The 11,720-nt window shown below is 37.1% G+C and overlaps 1 pseudogene; it reads left to right on the forward strand.

Moving 5' to 3' along the window:
- The first annotated feature begins 233 nt into the window (after window positions 1-233).
- Window positions 234-2,019, forward strand: LOC123940759 (annotated as a pseudogene).
- The last annotated feature ends 9,701 nt before the right edge of the window (window positions 2,020-11,720 follow it).

The following is an 11,720-nucleotide window of genomic DNA, read 5'->3' on the forward strand; positions in this document are numbered from 1 at the left end:
ATGTGCATACATGAAGATTGACAGTAAATTTATTTTAAGGATCTTTAATACAAAAAATGACCCTGATAATGTTTGTCAACATTGAACCAAATATGGAAATGCTAGATTTCTACAGTCTTAATGCATGAATTCATAAAGATAAACCTTTTCCTCTGTAAGCATTCTTCTTGGAATTACACACTGGGAATGCTGATCTTCAGAGTTGAGCTTATAAAACTAACATTTTTAGGGGAATGACTATCCCTAGAGGTTTGGGTGCCTGAATCCAGAGATACTGAGGGGAGTTTGAAAAAACTCCTCTCATTGTTGTAAAAAGAAAAATTTGGAAGGAAAGTTATACACACTCTAAATTAGAATCTTATATCTCCAGAATTCCTGTCTCAACAGAGAAAGTGGATAGGACTGAGGATAACTACTCCTTGACCACTGAATTTATCCTCACAGGATTTACAGATCACCCAGAGTTGAGGAGCCTCCTGTTTGTGGTGTTTCTCGCTATCTATGTGATCACTATGGTGGGGAATCTTGGCTTGGTGACATTGATTTTTATGGGGCATCAACTTCACACACCAATGTTCTTCTTTCCGGGCAACCTAACTCTGATGGATTCCTGTTGTTCCTGTGCCATTTCTCCCAGAATGTTAGAGAACTTCTTTTCAAAGGACAAAATAATTTCCCTTTATGAATGCATTGCACAATTTTATTTTCTCCACCTTGCTGGAACAACAGACTGCTTTGTCCTGGCAGCAATGGCCTATGATCACTATGTGGTCATATGCAGCCCACTGCAGTACCACACCATGATGTCAAAGAAACTCTGCATTCAGATGTCCATAGGGTCCTACATAGCTGGAAACCTGCATTCCATATTGCATGTAGGGTTTCTCTTTAGATTAACTTTCTGAGGGTTAAATCAAATTAATCACTTTTTTGTGATTTTTTCCATTATATAGACTTTCCTGTGTTGACCTTATATCAATGAATTGATTATATTTATCTTGTCAGGTTCAGTTCAAGTCTTCTCTATTATCATAGTCCTAATATCCTATCTCTGCATCCTTTTCACGACTTTCAAAATGAAATCCAAAGAGGGAAGAGAAAAAGCCTTATCTACTTGAGCATCCCACTTTCTCTCTGTCTCAATATTCTATGGTTCTCTTCTCTTTGTGTACATTTGACCACATTCAGTTAAAGAAGAGGATGAAGATATACCTGGTGCTGTTTTTTATACTCTAGTGATCCCATTAGTAAACCCTTTCATTTATAGTCTAAGAAATAAGGAAGTAATAAATGTTATGAAAAAAATTGTAAAGAATATTTTATAACATTCTAAAAGATATATCATCCCCTGTGGAAAATAAATTTAAATTTGAAAAAAAAAATGTTTTTCCAAACCATGGAATATTGAGAAAATTTAAAAGTACCATTTTCCCCATAGAATATTCAATTACTAAAACATGATATTATAGGAGTCAGATAAATAAGTTTAATAAGGAGAGATTTTGCTAAAATGTATTGCAAAATCTAAGCTCTAGCTCCCAGCAAGAATGAAATAAATAATTCTTCTTCAGGTCACACACTGTGTCACAGAGAAATTAGGTAAATAATTAGCTGATTGTTTCAATGGGTAATAAATTACTATTTTCAACAAATACTAGGAATAGAAGTGAGTTAGATAAAGATCATGTCCATTTAAATTCATAAACAATGACTCTTGGAACACTGAAAAATTAAAAAAAAATAATATTGTTGACAAATTTCTGGAATCCAAACCATAATTTTACAATCTCTGGTACATTCCAGGTTCTCAAGAATTAATCCCTTCTTAAACAACACCAACTGTCAGAAGTAAACTGTAGGTCTTTGATTCTTAATTTTCTTTGAGTTTATTCAAGAGAAGATATTTGAATATTAGTTCACACAGAATATTCTCAAATCAAGAATATGTTCACCTTTAAAAGGAGAAATTTTGTTATATATATTTTACCACAATTAAAAAATACTGAAACCAAGAAAAGAATGCTAGTAAAAATTTACATTAAAGAAAGACTATACTCATCTTTACTGTTAGTCAATATTACTTTCAAGTTCTCTGAAATAGAGTATCTGTCTATTGGTGATGTAGCACTCTGTAGTTGCCATAAATGGTATTTATGGATTGGCTATCCATATGGATTTGGCTGTTTTCATTTAATTTGATTAGGGTCCATCAAAAATGCAATGTATTCCTGAATACAGTAAATAAACAAAGGCGTTTTTCTCTGATATTACTTTATCTTGCTTGTTACTAGGAATTCCACCAACCTGTACTTATTCCAGTATAAATTACTGATACATTCACAGTAATAACAAAAAGTTGGAGTTGCTATAAGGCATAAATGGGGCACAAAATAGTGACAATTCTAAATTCCTAAACAAAAATATTTATTGATCATTTATATATGCAAATATTAAAGAAAACCATATATTACTGAGAACATGTTATCTACTGCCACAAAACTACACCTTTCATATATATTACCTACAAATTGGTTAGAAATGATTTTTCATGCATCTTCTCAGTAAAATCCTCATACTTTGAAACATTGAGTGGCTTGCTCAAGTTCAGCCAGGTGATTGAGATTGAGCTAGAATTTGTATCAATGATGCTTGGGAGTTCTGCAAATGGAGATGCTTGTCCCCTGGGCTATTTTGACCTTATGCAGCATCAGAAGTTATATATGCCTTAAAAATGATTTTAAAATATGATGTTTTGAGAAAAAAACGAATGAGTATGACCACAGTCAATATGTATGGAAATTAGTGTGTCACTGGGAACTGGGGTGAAGGAGGTGAACCATGGACAGAGTTTCTCTATCCACTTAACAGCTTAGTTTTTTGAAAGTTTTCCTCTCCTGCTACTTTCACTTCTCTATGTTGTGTACAATATGATGTAGTGGTTAAGAACATGAACTTTGGATTGGATCCCTCAATTTGATCCCTGAGCTCCACCTTAATATTTCTGTAGACCAATTAGGAAACTTCTTTGTTCCCCATTTTTTTTCAGTGGGGCTATAGAAAATTAAAATATAGAAGTCAAAGCAAAAAAATTAGGAGATTTGCTGGGTAGTTAAATGAAGAGTGATGGAATGTTATTTACAAGCTAAAAGGGTATCTTAGAATTAATTTAAAATAAAGCAAAAATGAGAGATGAGACAAGAGACATAAATGTATCTGTTAATATTTATTCATTGCATTAAAAGCATTTTTTCTAAGCAAGGTTAACGTTAAGGTGATCTATTGGATTTTGAAATGAGAAGGGGTAGGTAATTCCAGAAACCCTGACCTACTTCTCTGTGATTCCCTCAGCTATGCCCTCCATGTGTATTGACTTCACCTCCTGGCTGGTGTCTCCTTTGATGGCAAAATGGTTGCAGACTGTGCCAGATTTAATATCCTGATTATTTTTAAGTTTTTTTCTGTTAAATCCAGTACATGATTGCTCTTACAGGCAATTTATGTTTTCTGCTAATTTTCTGATGGATGGATTACAATTTTTGCCTCTATCATGACTTTTTGTTTTTGAGAACTGGGCATTTATGTTAATATATTGTAGAACTCTGGATACTCATTCATCCTTAGGTCTTGTAATATTTTTGTTCATTAAGTGACATGGTGGAGTGTGTGTGTGTGTATACGTGTGTGTGTGTGTGTGTGTGTGTGAAGTCCATTTCCTCTGCAGTGTAAAGCTTCTGGTGCTGCACATCAGAGGATGCAGCATGCACACAATCCCTTGGGATGACCCTGGCTTTATCAGAAGTCCTCTTATCTACTTCTTTGATCACATCAAGCTCTTAGGCCCCATGAACTCCCACTAATAGCATGAGCATGCTCTCTCTCTCTCTCTCTCTCTCTCTCTCTCTCTTCTTAATGCCTTGGAGAATAAGTTGTTCCACATTCATAAGCAATTAAATTTGGGCCCTTTGAAGCATGCTTTTAGAGGCTAATGCTTGAGGGTCTTTCTGACTCAAGGCAAGCTCTTCCTTATTTTCTCCCATACTGCATTTTTCTAGGTAAACCAACTGGTTGTTTCATCAATAGTTCCACCATTCTCCCACTAATCATCTTTGCCAATAGAATCACTTTCTTTGAGGGATCCTTTGTAGGTCCCTGTTCTTAAGACCTTTCTTCCCTTTGGGGTAAAATCGCTGAGACTCAACTTTTAGACATGGGAGTAGTGAGAGTGACCCACTTCCCTCCATATGGTACCCCTGCTATCGAAGTCATACCTAAGATAGAGTCTCTATCTTAAGAGTGTGGACTGAGTAGAAGGGATTCCCCAAACTCTTTATCACAGTTGCCTAGAATTTAACTTCACAATAAATAGCTGCAAAGAGGTGAGAAGCTGTTGGGTGTGGCCCTCCTGGGAGGTAATACAGTCAACTATTAGGAGGTAGAGGGGATGTGTGGAGGGAGCTTTGTGTTCTTGTCTGCAACTGAATAAACTGGACCTTTCCTCACACTGAGCTGGGAAGGACCAGTGTATGATTCAAATCCTGTAGATTCCACTGTTCTTACCAAATATTAATACATTTTCTTGAATGAATGTTTCATTTGCTGCATACCCTAGCACAATATCCAGCTAGAGACTTTTTCTCTTTTTTTCCTTTCTTTCTTTCTTTTTTTTAAAATTTTTCTTTAGAGGATATAAACACCCACAGTCAAGAACATCATCCACTTGGTGCCAAAGAAACCTGTGGGCAGTGGTTGGGCTGCTGACACCATGAGCTTACCCAGACTGCTATGGCCTGAAACCAGAGAGTCTGCAGCTCCAGGTCCCAGTTCATGAGGTAGTGGGAGGTTTGCAGCAATCCCTGACCTGGGAGTCTGGGAGTTTTAGGGTCCCTATGACTGAGCAGTATATGTATGGACTCCGTGGTGCTCTAAGGTGAGTCCTGTCCTCACAAAACTTCAGCATTCACAGCTTAATGTGGGCACAGAGTCCAAAGCACAAGCCTTTTATGGTCTCTGATGAGCACAGGTGTGTAGAGCAAAGCAGCTGTAGGCGCCATGTTGATCTCCATCCGTACCTTGCTGTCAGGCAGTCCCATGTTGCCATACTTCACCTGGAGGTAGTTCTCATCATAGTGCATACTCAGCTGCATCTGCAGGGGACCAAGAGGGAAAGCCAGAGCTCAGCAGGTCACCCCGCACTGATGCAAGCATGTTATTGAGCACACAGATGCGCTTGCAGTTGTAGTAGAAGCTCTCTTCCTTCTCTTCCTTGAACATGGGGGTACACACCAAGCAGTTCATCCAGAGGAGACCCAGGCCCATAGTGGATCCTGAGCCAGTCTTCCTCAGCACCCTGTATCACCCTGACGCCTCTGGCATGGTCCTGTGGCAGCACTTCCTTTGTGGCCAGAACCCACCAGAACACTAGCACAGCAGCCCCCACTTCCCTAACGTTTTTAAGTCAAGTTTTCTAACATAAAATTGTCACCATCTATGCTGTTCTGTTGGGAACTGGGCCATGTACTTCCCATGCTGCTATTCAGACACGGACCTAAGCTATGGCCTTTTCATTAATGTTCTCATCAAGTTGTCAAAGTTCCCCTTCTAGTCCTAGGTTACTGACTGGTTTTTACTCTGCTCTAGCTCTCCCAATCTTTCCCTGCTTCTCAATCCTGGTTCTGTCACTTACAAACTGTGGCATATTTGGCAAGGTCATCTTTGCTCTTAATTATAAGGATTCGTTAAATATTTCATCTACTTATTCAAGATCACTTTATACCCATAAAACTTCAGAGTTTTTAACAAAGAAATATCAATTCTCACACCACGTTCATGTCATTTGTCTGTCCTATGGTTATACATGTCTGAACTTTTAAATATGCTTATGTTGCTATTTACATTTTCAAATGATTTTTTAATATTTTATTTATTTGACAGAGAGAAATCACAACTAGGCAGAGAAGCAGGCAGAGAGAGAGGAGGAAGCAGGCTCCCTACAGAGCAGAAAGCCCGATGCGGGGCTCAATCCCAGGTCCCTGGGATCATGACCTGAGCCGAAGGCAGAGGTTTTAACCTACTGAGGCACCCAGGCGCCCCTCAAATGATTTTTTAAAATTTATTTGACACACTGAGAGAGAGCATGAGTAGGGATGAGGGGCAGAAGGAAAGGGAGATGCAGACTTCCCCCTGAGCAGAGAGCCTGACCAAGAACTAGACCCCAGGACCTTGGGTTCATGACCAGAGCCCAAATAGATGGTTAACCAACTGAGCCAACCGATTGCCCTTTATTTGTGGCTTTGACCCTTTTCAATCATTTTGCCTAACCCCCCACCCCAGGTAACCACCAATCTGTTCTCTTTATCTATCAGCTTAGGTTTTGTTTTTAGATTTCACATATTAGTGAAATCATATATTTCTCTTTTTATGTCTGAGTTATCTCATTTAGCATAATGCCTTCAAGATCCAGACATGTTGTTGCAGATGGCAGGAGTTCCTTTCTTTTTTAGGCTAAATGATAGTCCAGTGTGTGTATCACATTTTCTTTAGTGGTTTTAGTGTTTTCCATAGTGGCTGTGACAATTTACATTGTTACTGACAATATGAAAGGTTCTCCTTTTCTCCACATCCTCTCCAATACTTGTAATCTCATCTTGTCTGTGTTAATCATTCTACTAGGTATGAGGCAACAACTCATTGCGGCTTTGATTTGCATTTCCCAGATTACTAGTGATGTTAAATATTTTTTCATGTACCTATTTTCTACCTCTGTATCTTCTTTGGGGAATGTGTCTACCCAAGTCCTCTACCCATTTTAAATCAGATTTTTTTGCTATTGAGTTGGATAATTCCCTTCTATATTTTATATCATGACCTCATCAGACATATGGTTTACAAAGATTTTCTCCCATTCCACAGTTTGTCTTTAATTTTATTATTTCTTTTGCTGAGCAGAAGCTGTTTGATGTAGTTCCAGTTATTTTGCTTTTGCTGTTTGTGCATTTGTTGTCATGCAGAGAATCCTTGCCAATACCAATTCCCAAAAACTCTTTGTGTATTCTAGGGCTTTTGTAATTTCAAGTGTTACATTGGAATCTTTAATCCATTTTGAGTTACTTTTGTTGAGTGCTATAGGAAGGGGACGATCTGTATTCACTTCTATGTGAATATGCAGGTTTCGAACATCATTTATTGAAGACTAACTTTTGTCTATTGAGTATTCTTGGCTTCCCGATCAAAGATTTGACTATACATGTGTGGGTTTATTTCTGAGCTCTTAATTCTATTCTATTGGTCTGCGTGACTGTTTTTATGCCATTATGATACTCTTTTGGCTTCTGGGATTTTGTAGCGTACTTCAAAACTAGTGCAATGTCTCCAGTTTTTTTCTTTTCTTTCTCAAGAATGCCTTGGGTTTAGAGCCTTTTGTGGATTCATATTAATTTTCATTTTTTTTTAGTAAAACATGCCATTAAATTTTTGATAGGATTTAAAAACCTTAGAAAGGGATTGCATTGAACGTATAGATGGTTTTAGATAGTATAAGATATTTTAACAGTATTAATTCTTCAATAAATGAACATAGAGTATCTTTTCATGTATTTTTGTCTTCAATTTGTATCATTGATATCTTATACTTTTCAGGTTATAGATCTTTCCCCTTCCTGGTTAAATTATTCCTATTTTACTATTTTTGATGCTATTGTAAAATGTATGTTTTTGTCTTTTGTTTTACTTTTAACTTCTCTTTCAGATGTTCCTTGTGAGTATATATAAACACCACTGATTTTTATAATATAATAGAATTTATATTATATAATATAATTATATAATATAATTTAATTTATAATTATATATAATTATGAATTTTTATCCTGCAACTTCCCTGAATTTGGTTAGTCCTAACAGTTTTGTGGTGGTCTTTCAGGTTTTATATATAATCATATCATGTCATTTGCAATGGGAGACAATCTTACTTCTTCCTTTCCTATTTGGATGCCTTTATTTCTCTTTCTTTCCTGATTGTTCTGGCTTGGACTTCAAGTACTATGCTGAATAAAAATGATTAATGTGGGTACACTGGTCTTGTTCCTAATCTTCGAATAATAAGTTTCAATCTTTTGCCAGTCAGTGTTGTGTTAGCTGTGTGTTTGTTATATATGGCTTTTACAGGTGAGGTATATTCCTTCTATACCCATTTTTAATTTTTTCTTAATTTATTTATTTGACAGAGAGATCACAAGTAGACAGAGAGGCAGGCAGAGAGAGAGAGAGGGAAGCAGGCTCGCTGCTAAGCAGAGAGCCCGATGCGGGACTCGATCCCAGGACCCTGAGATCATGACCTGAGCTGAAGACAGCAGCTTAACCCACTGAGCCACCAAGGTGCCCATCTATACCCATTTTTTAAAAGCATTTTTATCATGAACAGAATTGAATTCTGTCAAATGATTTTTCTGCATCTATTGAGGTCATCATATAATTTTTGTCCTTTGTTCTATTAATGTGATATTGATTTCTGTCTGTTGAACCAACCTTGCATCTCAAGGATAAATCCACTTGATTATAGTTATGATTCTTTTAATGTACTATTGAATTTGATTTGCTAGCATTTTGTCAATGATTTATGCATCTATATTCCTCTATATTCAGGGATATTGGCCTACAGTTTTCTTTCAGTGTTAAGTGGTTTGGTATCAAGGTATTCTGGCCTTGTCAAATGAGTTTGGGAGTTTTCCTTCCTCCTCAACTTTTTGGAAGAGTTTGAGAAGGATTAGCCTTAATTCTTAAATGTTTGATAGAATTCACCGGTGAAAACATCCAGTCCTGAGTGTTTCTTTGTTAGTAGGTTTTTGATTACTTAATCAATCTCCTTACTAGCAATTATTCTGTTTAGATTTTCTATTTCTTCCTGACTCAGTTTAGATAAGTTACAAGTTTCTAGGAATTTATTCATTCTTTTTTGGCTATCCAATTTCCTGGTTTATAAACAAACACTCTTGAGTAGTTTTCTTCTATGATCCTTTATATTTCCATGAATTCAAGTGTAATGCCCCTTTTGTTTTATATGTTTTTAGTCCTCTCTCCTCTTTTCTTCATTAATTGAGCTAAAACCTGTTAATTTTTTTATGTGTTTAAAAACAGCCCTTAGGGACACCTTGGTGGCTCAGTTGGTTAAGCAGCTGCCTTTGGCTCAGGTCATGATCCCAGTGTCCTGGGATCGAGTCCCACATCGGGCTCCTTGCTCAGCAGGGAGCCTGCTTCTCCCTCTGCCTCTGCCTCTGCCTGCCACTCTGTCTGCCTGTGCTCACTCTCTCTGACAAATAAATAAATAAAATCTTTAAAAAAATAAAAAAAATAAAAACAGCTCTTAATTTCATTGGTCTTTTCTGTTGTCATTTTAGTTTCTATTTTTATTTATTTTTGCTCCAAACTTTTATTTCTGCCTGCCTGTTCCTTTTGGGTTTAGTGTGGCCTTCTTTTCTAGGTCTTTGAAGTGTTGATAGATTGTGTATCTCAGATTCTTTTTGTAGTGATATCACATTTATTTATTTAATTAATTATTTATAATTTTATTTTATTTTTTCAGTGTTCCAAGATCCATTGTTCATGCACCACACCTAGTGCTCCATGAAATACATGCCCTTCTCAATACCCACCACCAGTCCCACCCAACCCTCCACGCTTCTCCCCTCCAAACCCTCAGTTTGTTTTTCACAGTCCACAGACTCTCACAGCTTGTCTCCCCCTCCAAACTCCCCCAACTCACTTCTCTCCATCTACCTTGGTGTTATTTCTTATGCTCCACAAATAAGTGAAACCATATGATAATTGACTCTCTCTGCTTGATTTATTTCACTCAGCATAATCTCCTCCAGTCCTGTCCATGTTGAATACAAAAGTTGGGTATTCCTGTTTTCTGATGGAGGCATATTCCACTATATATATATGGGCCATATCTTTTCTATCCATTCATCTGTTGAACGGCATCTGGGCTCTTTCCACAGTTTGGCTACTGTGGACATTGCTGCTATGAACACTGGCGTGCATATGACCATTCTTTTCACTACATCTGTATCTTTGGGGTAAACACCCAGTAGTGCAATTGCAGGGTCATAGGGTAGCTCTAATATTTTTAAGATTTTATTTATTTGACAGAGACCACAAGTAGGCAGAGAGGCAGGCAGAACGAGAGGGGGAAGCAGGCTCCCCGCTGAGCAGAGAGCCTGATGCAGGCCTCGATCCCAGTCCCTGAGATTATGACCCAAGCCGAAGGTAGGGCCTTAACCCACTGAGCCACCCAGGTGCCCGGGGAAGCTCTATTTTTTTTATCTCCTAAGGAATCTCTACAGTGTTTGCTGTTCACAAATGACACTACAGACTAAGGGCTGACATCCAAGATCTATAAAGAACTCAAAGTCAACACTCAAACAACAGATAATCATGTCAAAAAATGAGCAAAAGACCTGAACCGACACTCCTCCAAAGAGGACATACAAATGGCTAACAGACACATGAAGAAATGTTCATCATCATTAGCCATCAGAGAGATTCAAATCAAAACCAAATTGAGATACCACCTTACACCAGTTAGAATGGCCAAAATTAACAAGACAGTAAACAACAAGTGTTGGAGAGGGTGTGGAGAAAGCGGAACCCTCTTACTCTGTGGGTGGGAATGCAAGTTGGTGCAGCCATTTTGGAAAACAGTGTGGAGATTCCTTAATAGCTACATTATATCAACATGTAGCTTAGAATTGATTTTGCTCATCCCTTAAGTTGTTCAATGTCTGCTTCCATTTTATTTGTCTTGATTTTTTTCTCTTTTATTTTTAATTTCATCTAATTGTAATTTTCATGTATTTGTGAAAGTTCCAACTTTCCTCCTGTTATTAATTTCTAGTTTTGTACCATTGTGGCTGGGAAAGACACTTGATGTAATTTCTATCTTCTTGAATCTGTTGAGGCATGTTTTGTGACCTAATACATAATCTATCCTACAATGGTTTATGTGCACTTGGACAGAATATGTATGCAGTTGTTGTTGGATGGAATGTCCTGTATATGATCACTAGGTCCACTTGGTGTATAGTATTCCTCAAACCCACAGTTTCCTTACTGACTTTCTTTCTGGACTATACTATCCATTGTTGAGAGTGGGGCATTAATCTTTGGAACTATTATTATATGTTTATTCCTCCTTTTAGTTCTGTTAGTATTTGCTATATATTTACATGCTGTAATGTCAGGTGCATAAATATCTACAATTGTTACACCTTCTTGATACATTTACCTTTATTATTATATAATGACCCTCTTTGTCTCTTGTGACCATGTTTAGCTTACATTCTATTTTATCTAAGTATAGGTACCCCGATTCCTTTTGTTTACCATTTGTTTAGAATATGATTTTCCATCTCTTCACTTCCAGCTTCTCTGTATCCTTAATGCTAAAGTGAGTCTCTTCTAGGCAGCATGTTGTTGGATCTTATTTTTCATTCATTAAACACTTCTATGTCTTTGGCTTTGAGAATTTAATCCATTTTCATTTAAAGTCATTATTGACTGTTAAGGTTTACTATTGCCATTTGTTAATTATTTTCTGACTGTAGATCCTTTCTTCCATGTCCCCTATCTTGGCTGTCTTCTTTTGTAATTTGATGACTTTTTATCGCGGTATGCTCTGACTCCTTTATCTGTGTATCTACTAATGGGTTGACTTTTGTGGCTGT

Source organism: Meles meles, chromosome 4 (genome assembly GCF_922984935.1).
Source record: "Meles meles chromosome 4, mMelMel3.1 paternal haplotype, whole genome shotgun sequence".
Taxonomy (NCBI): domain Eukaryota; kingdom Metazoa; phylum Chordata; class Mammalia; order Carnivora; family Mustelidae; genus Meles; species Meles meles.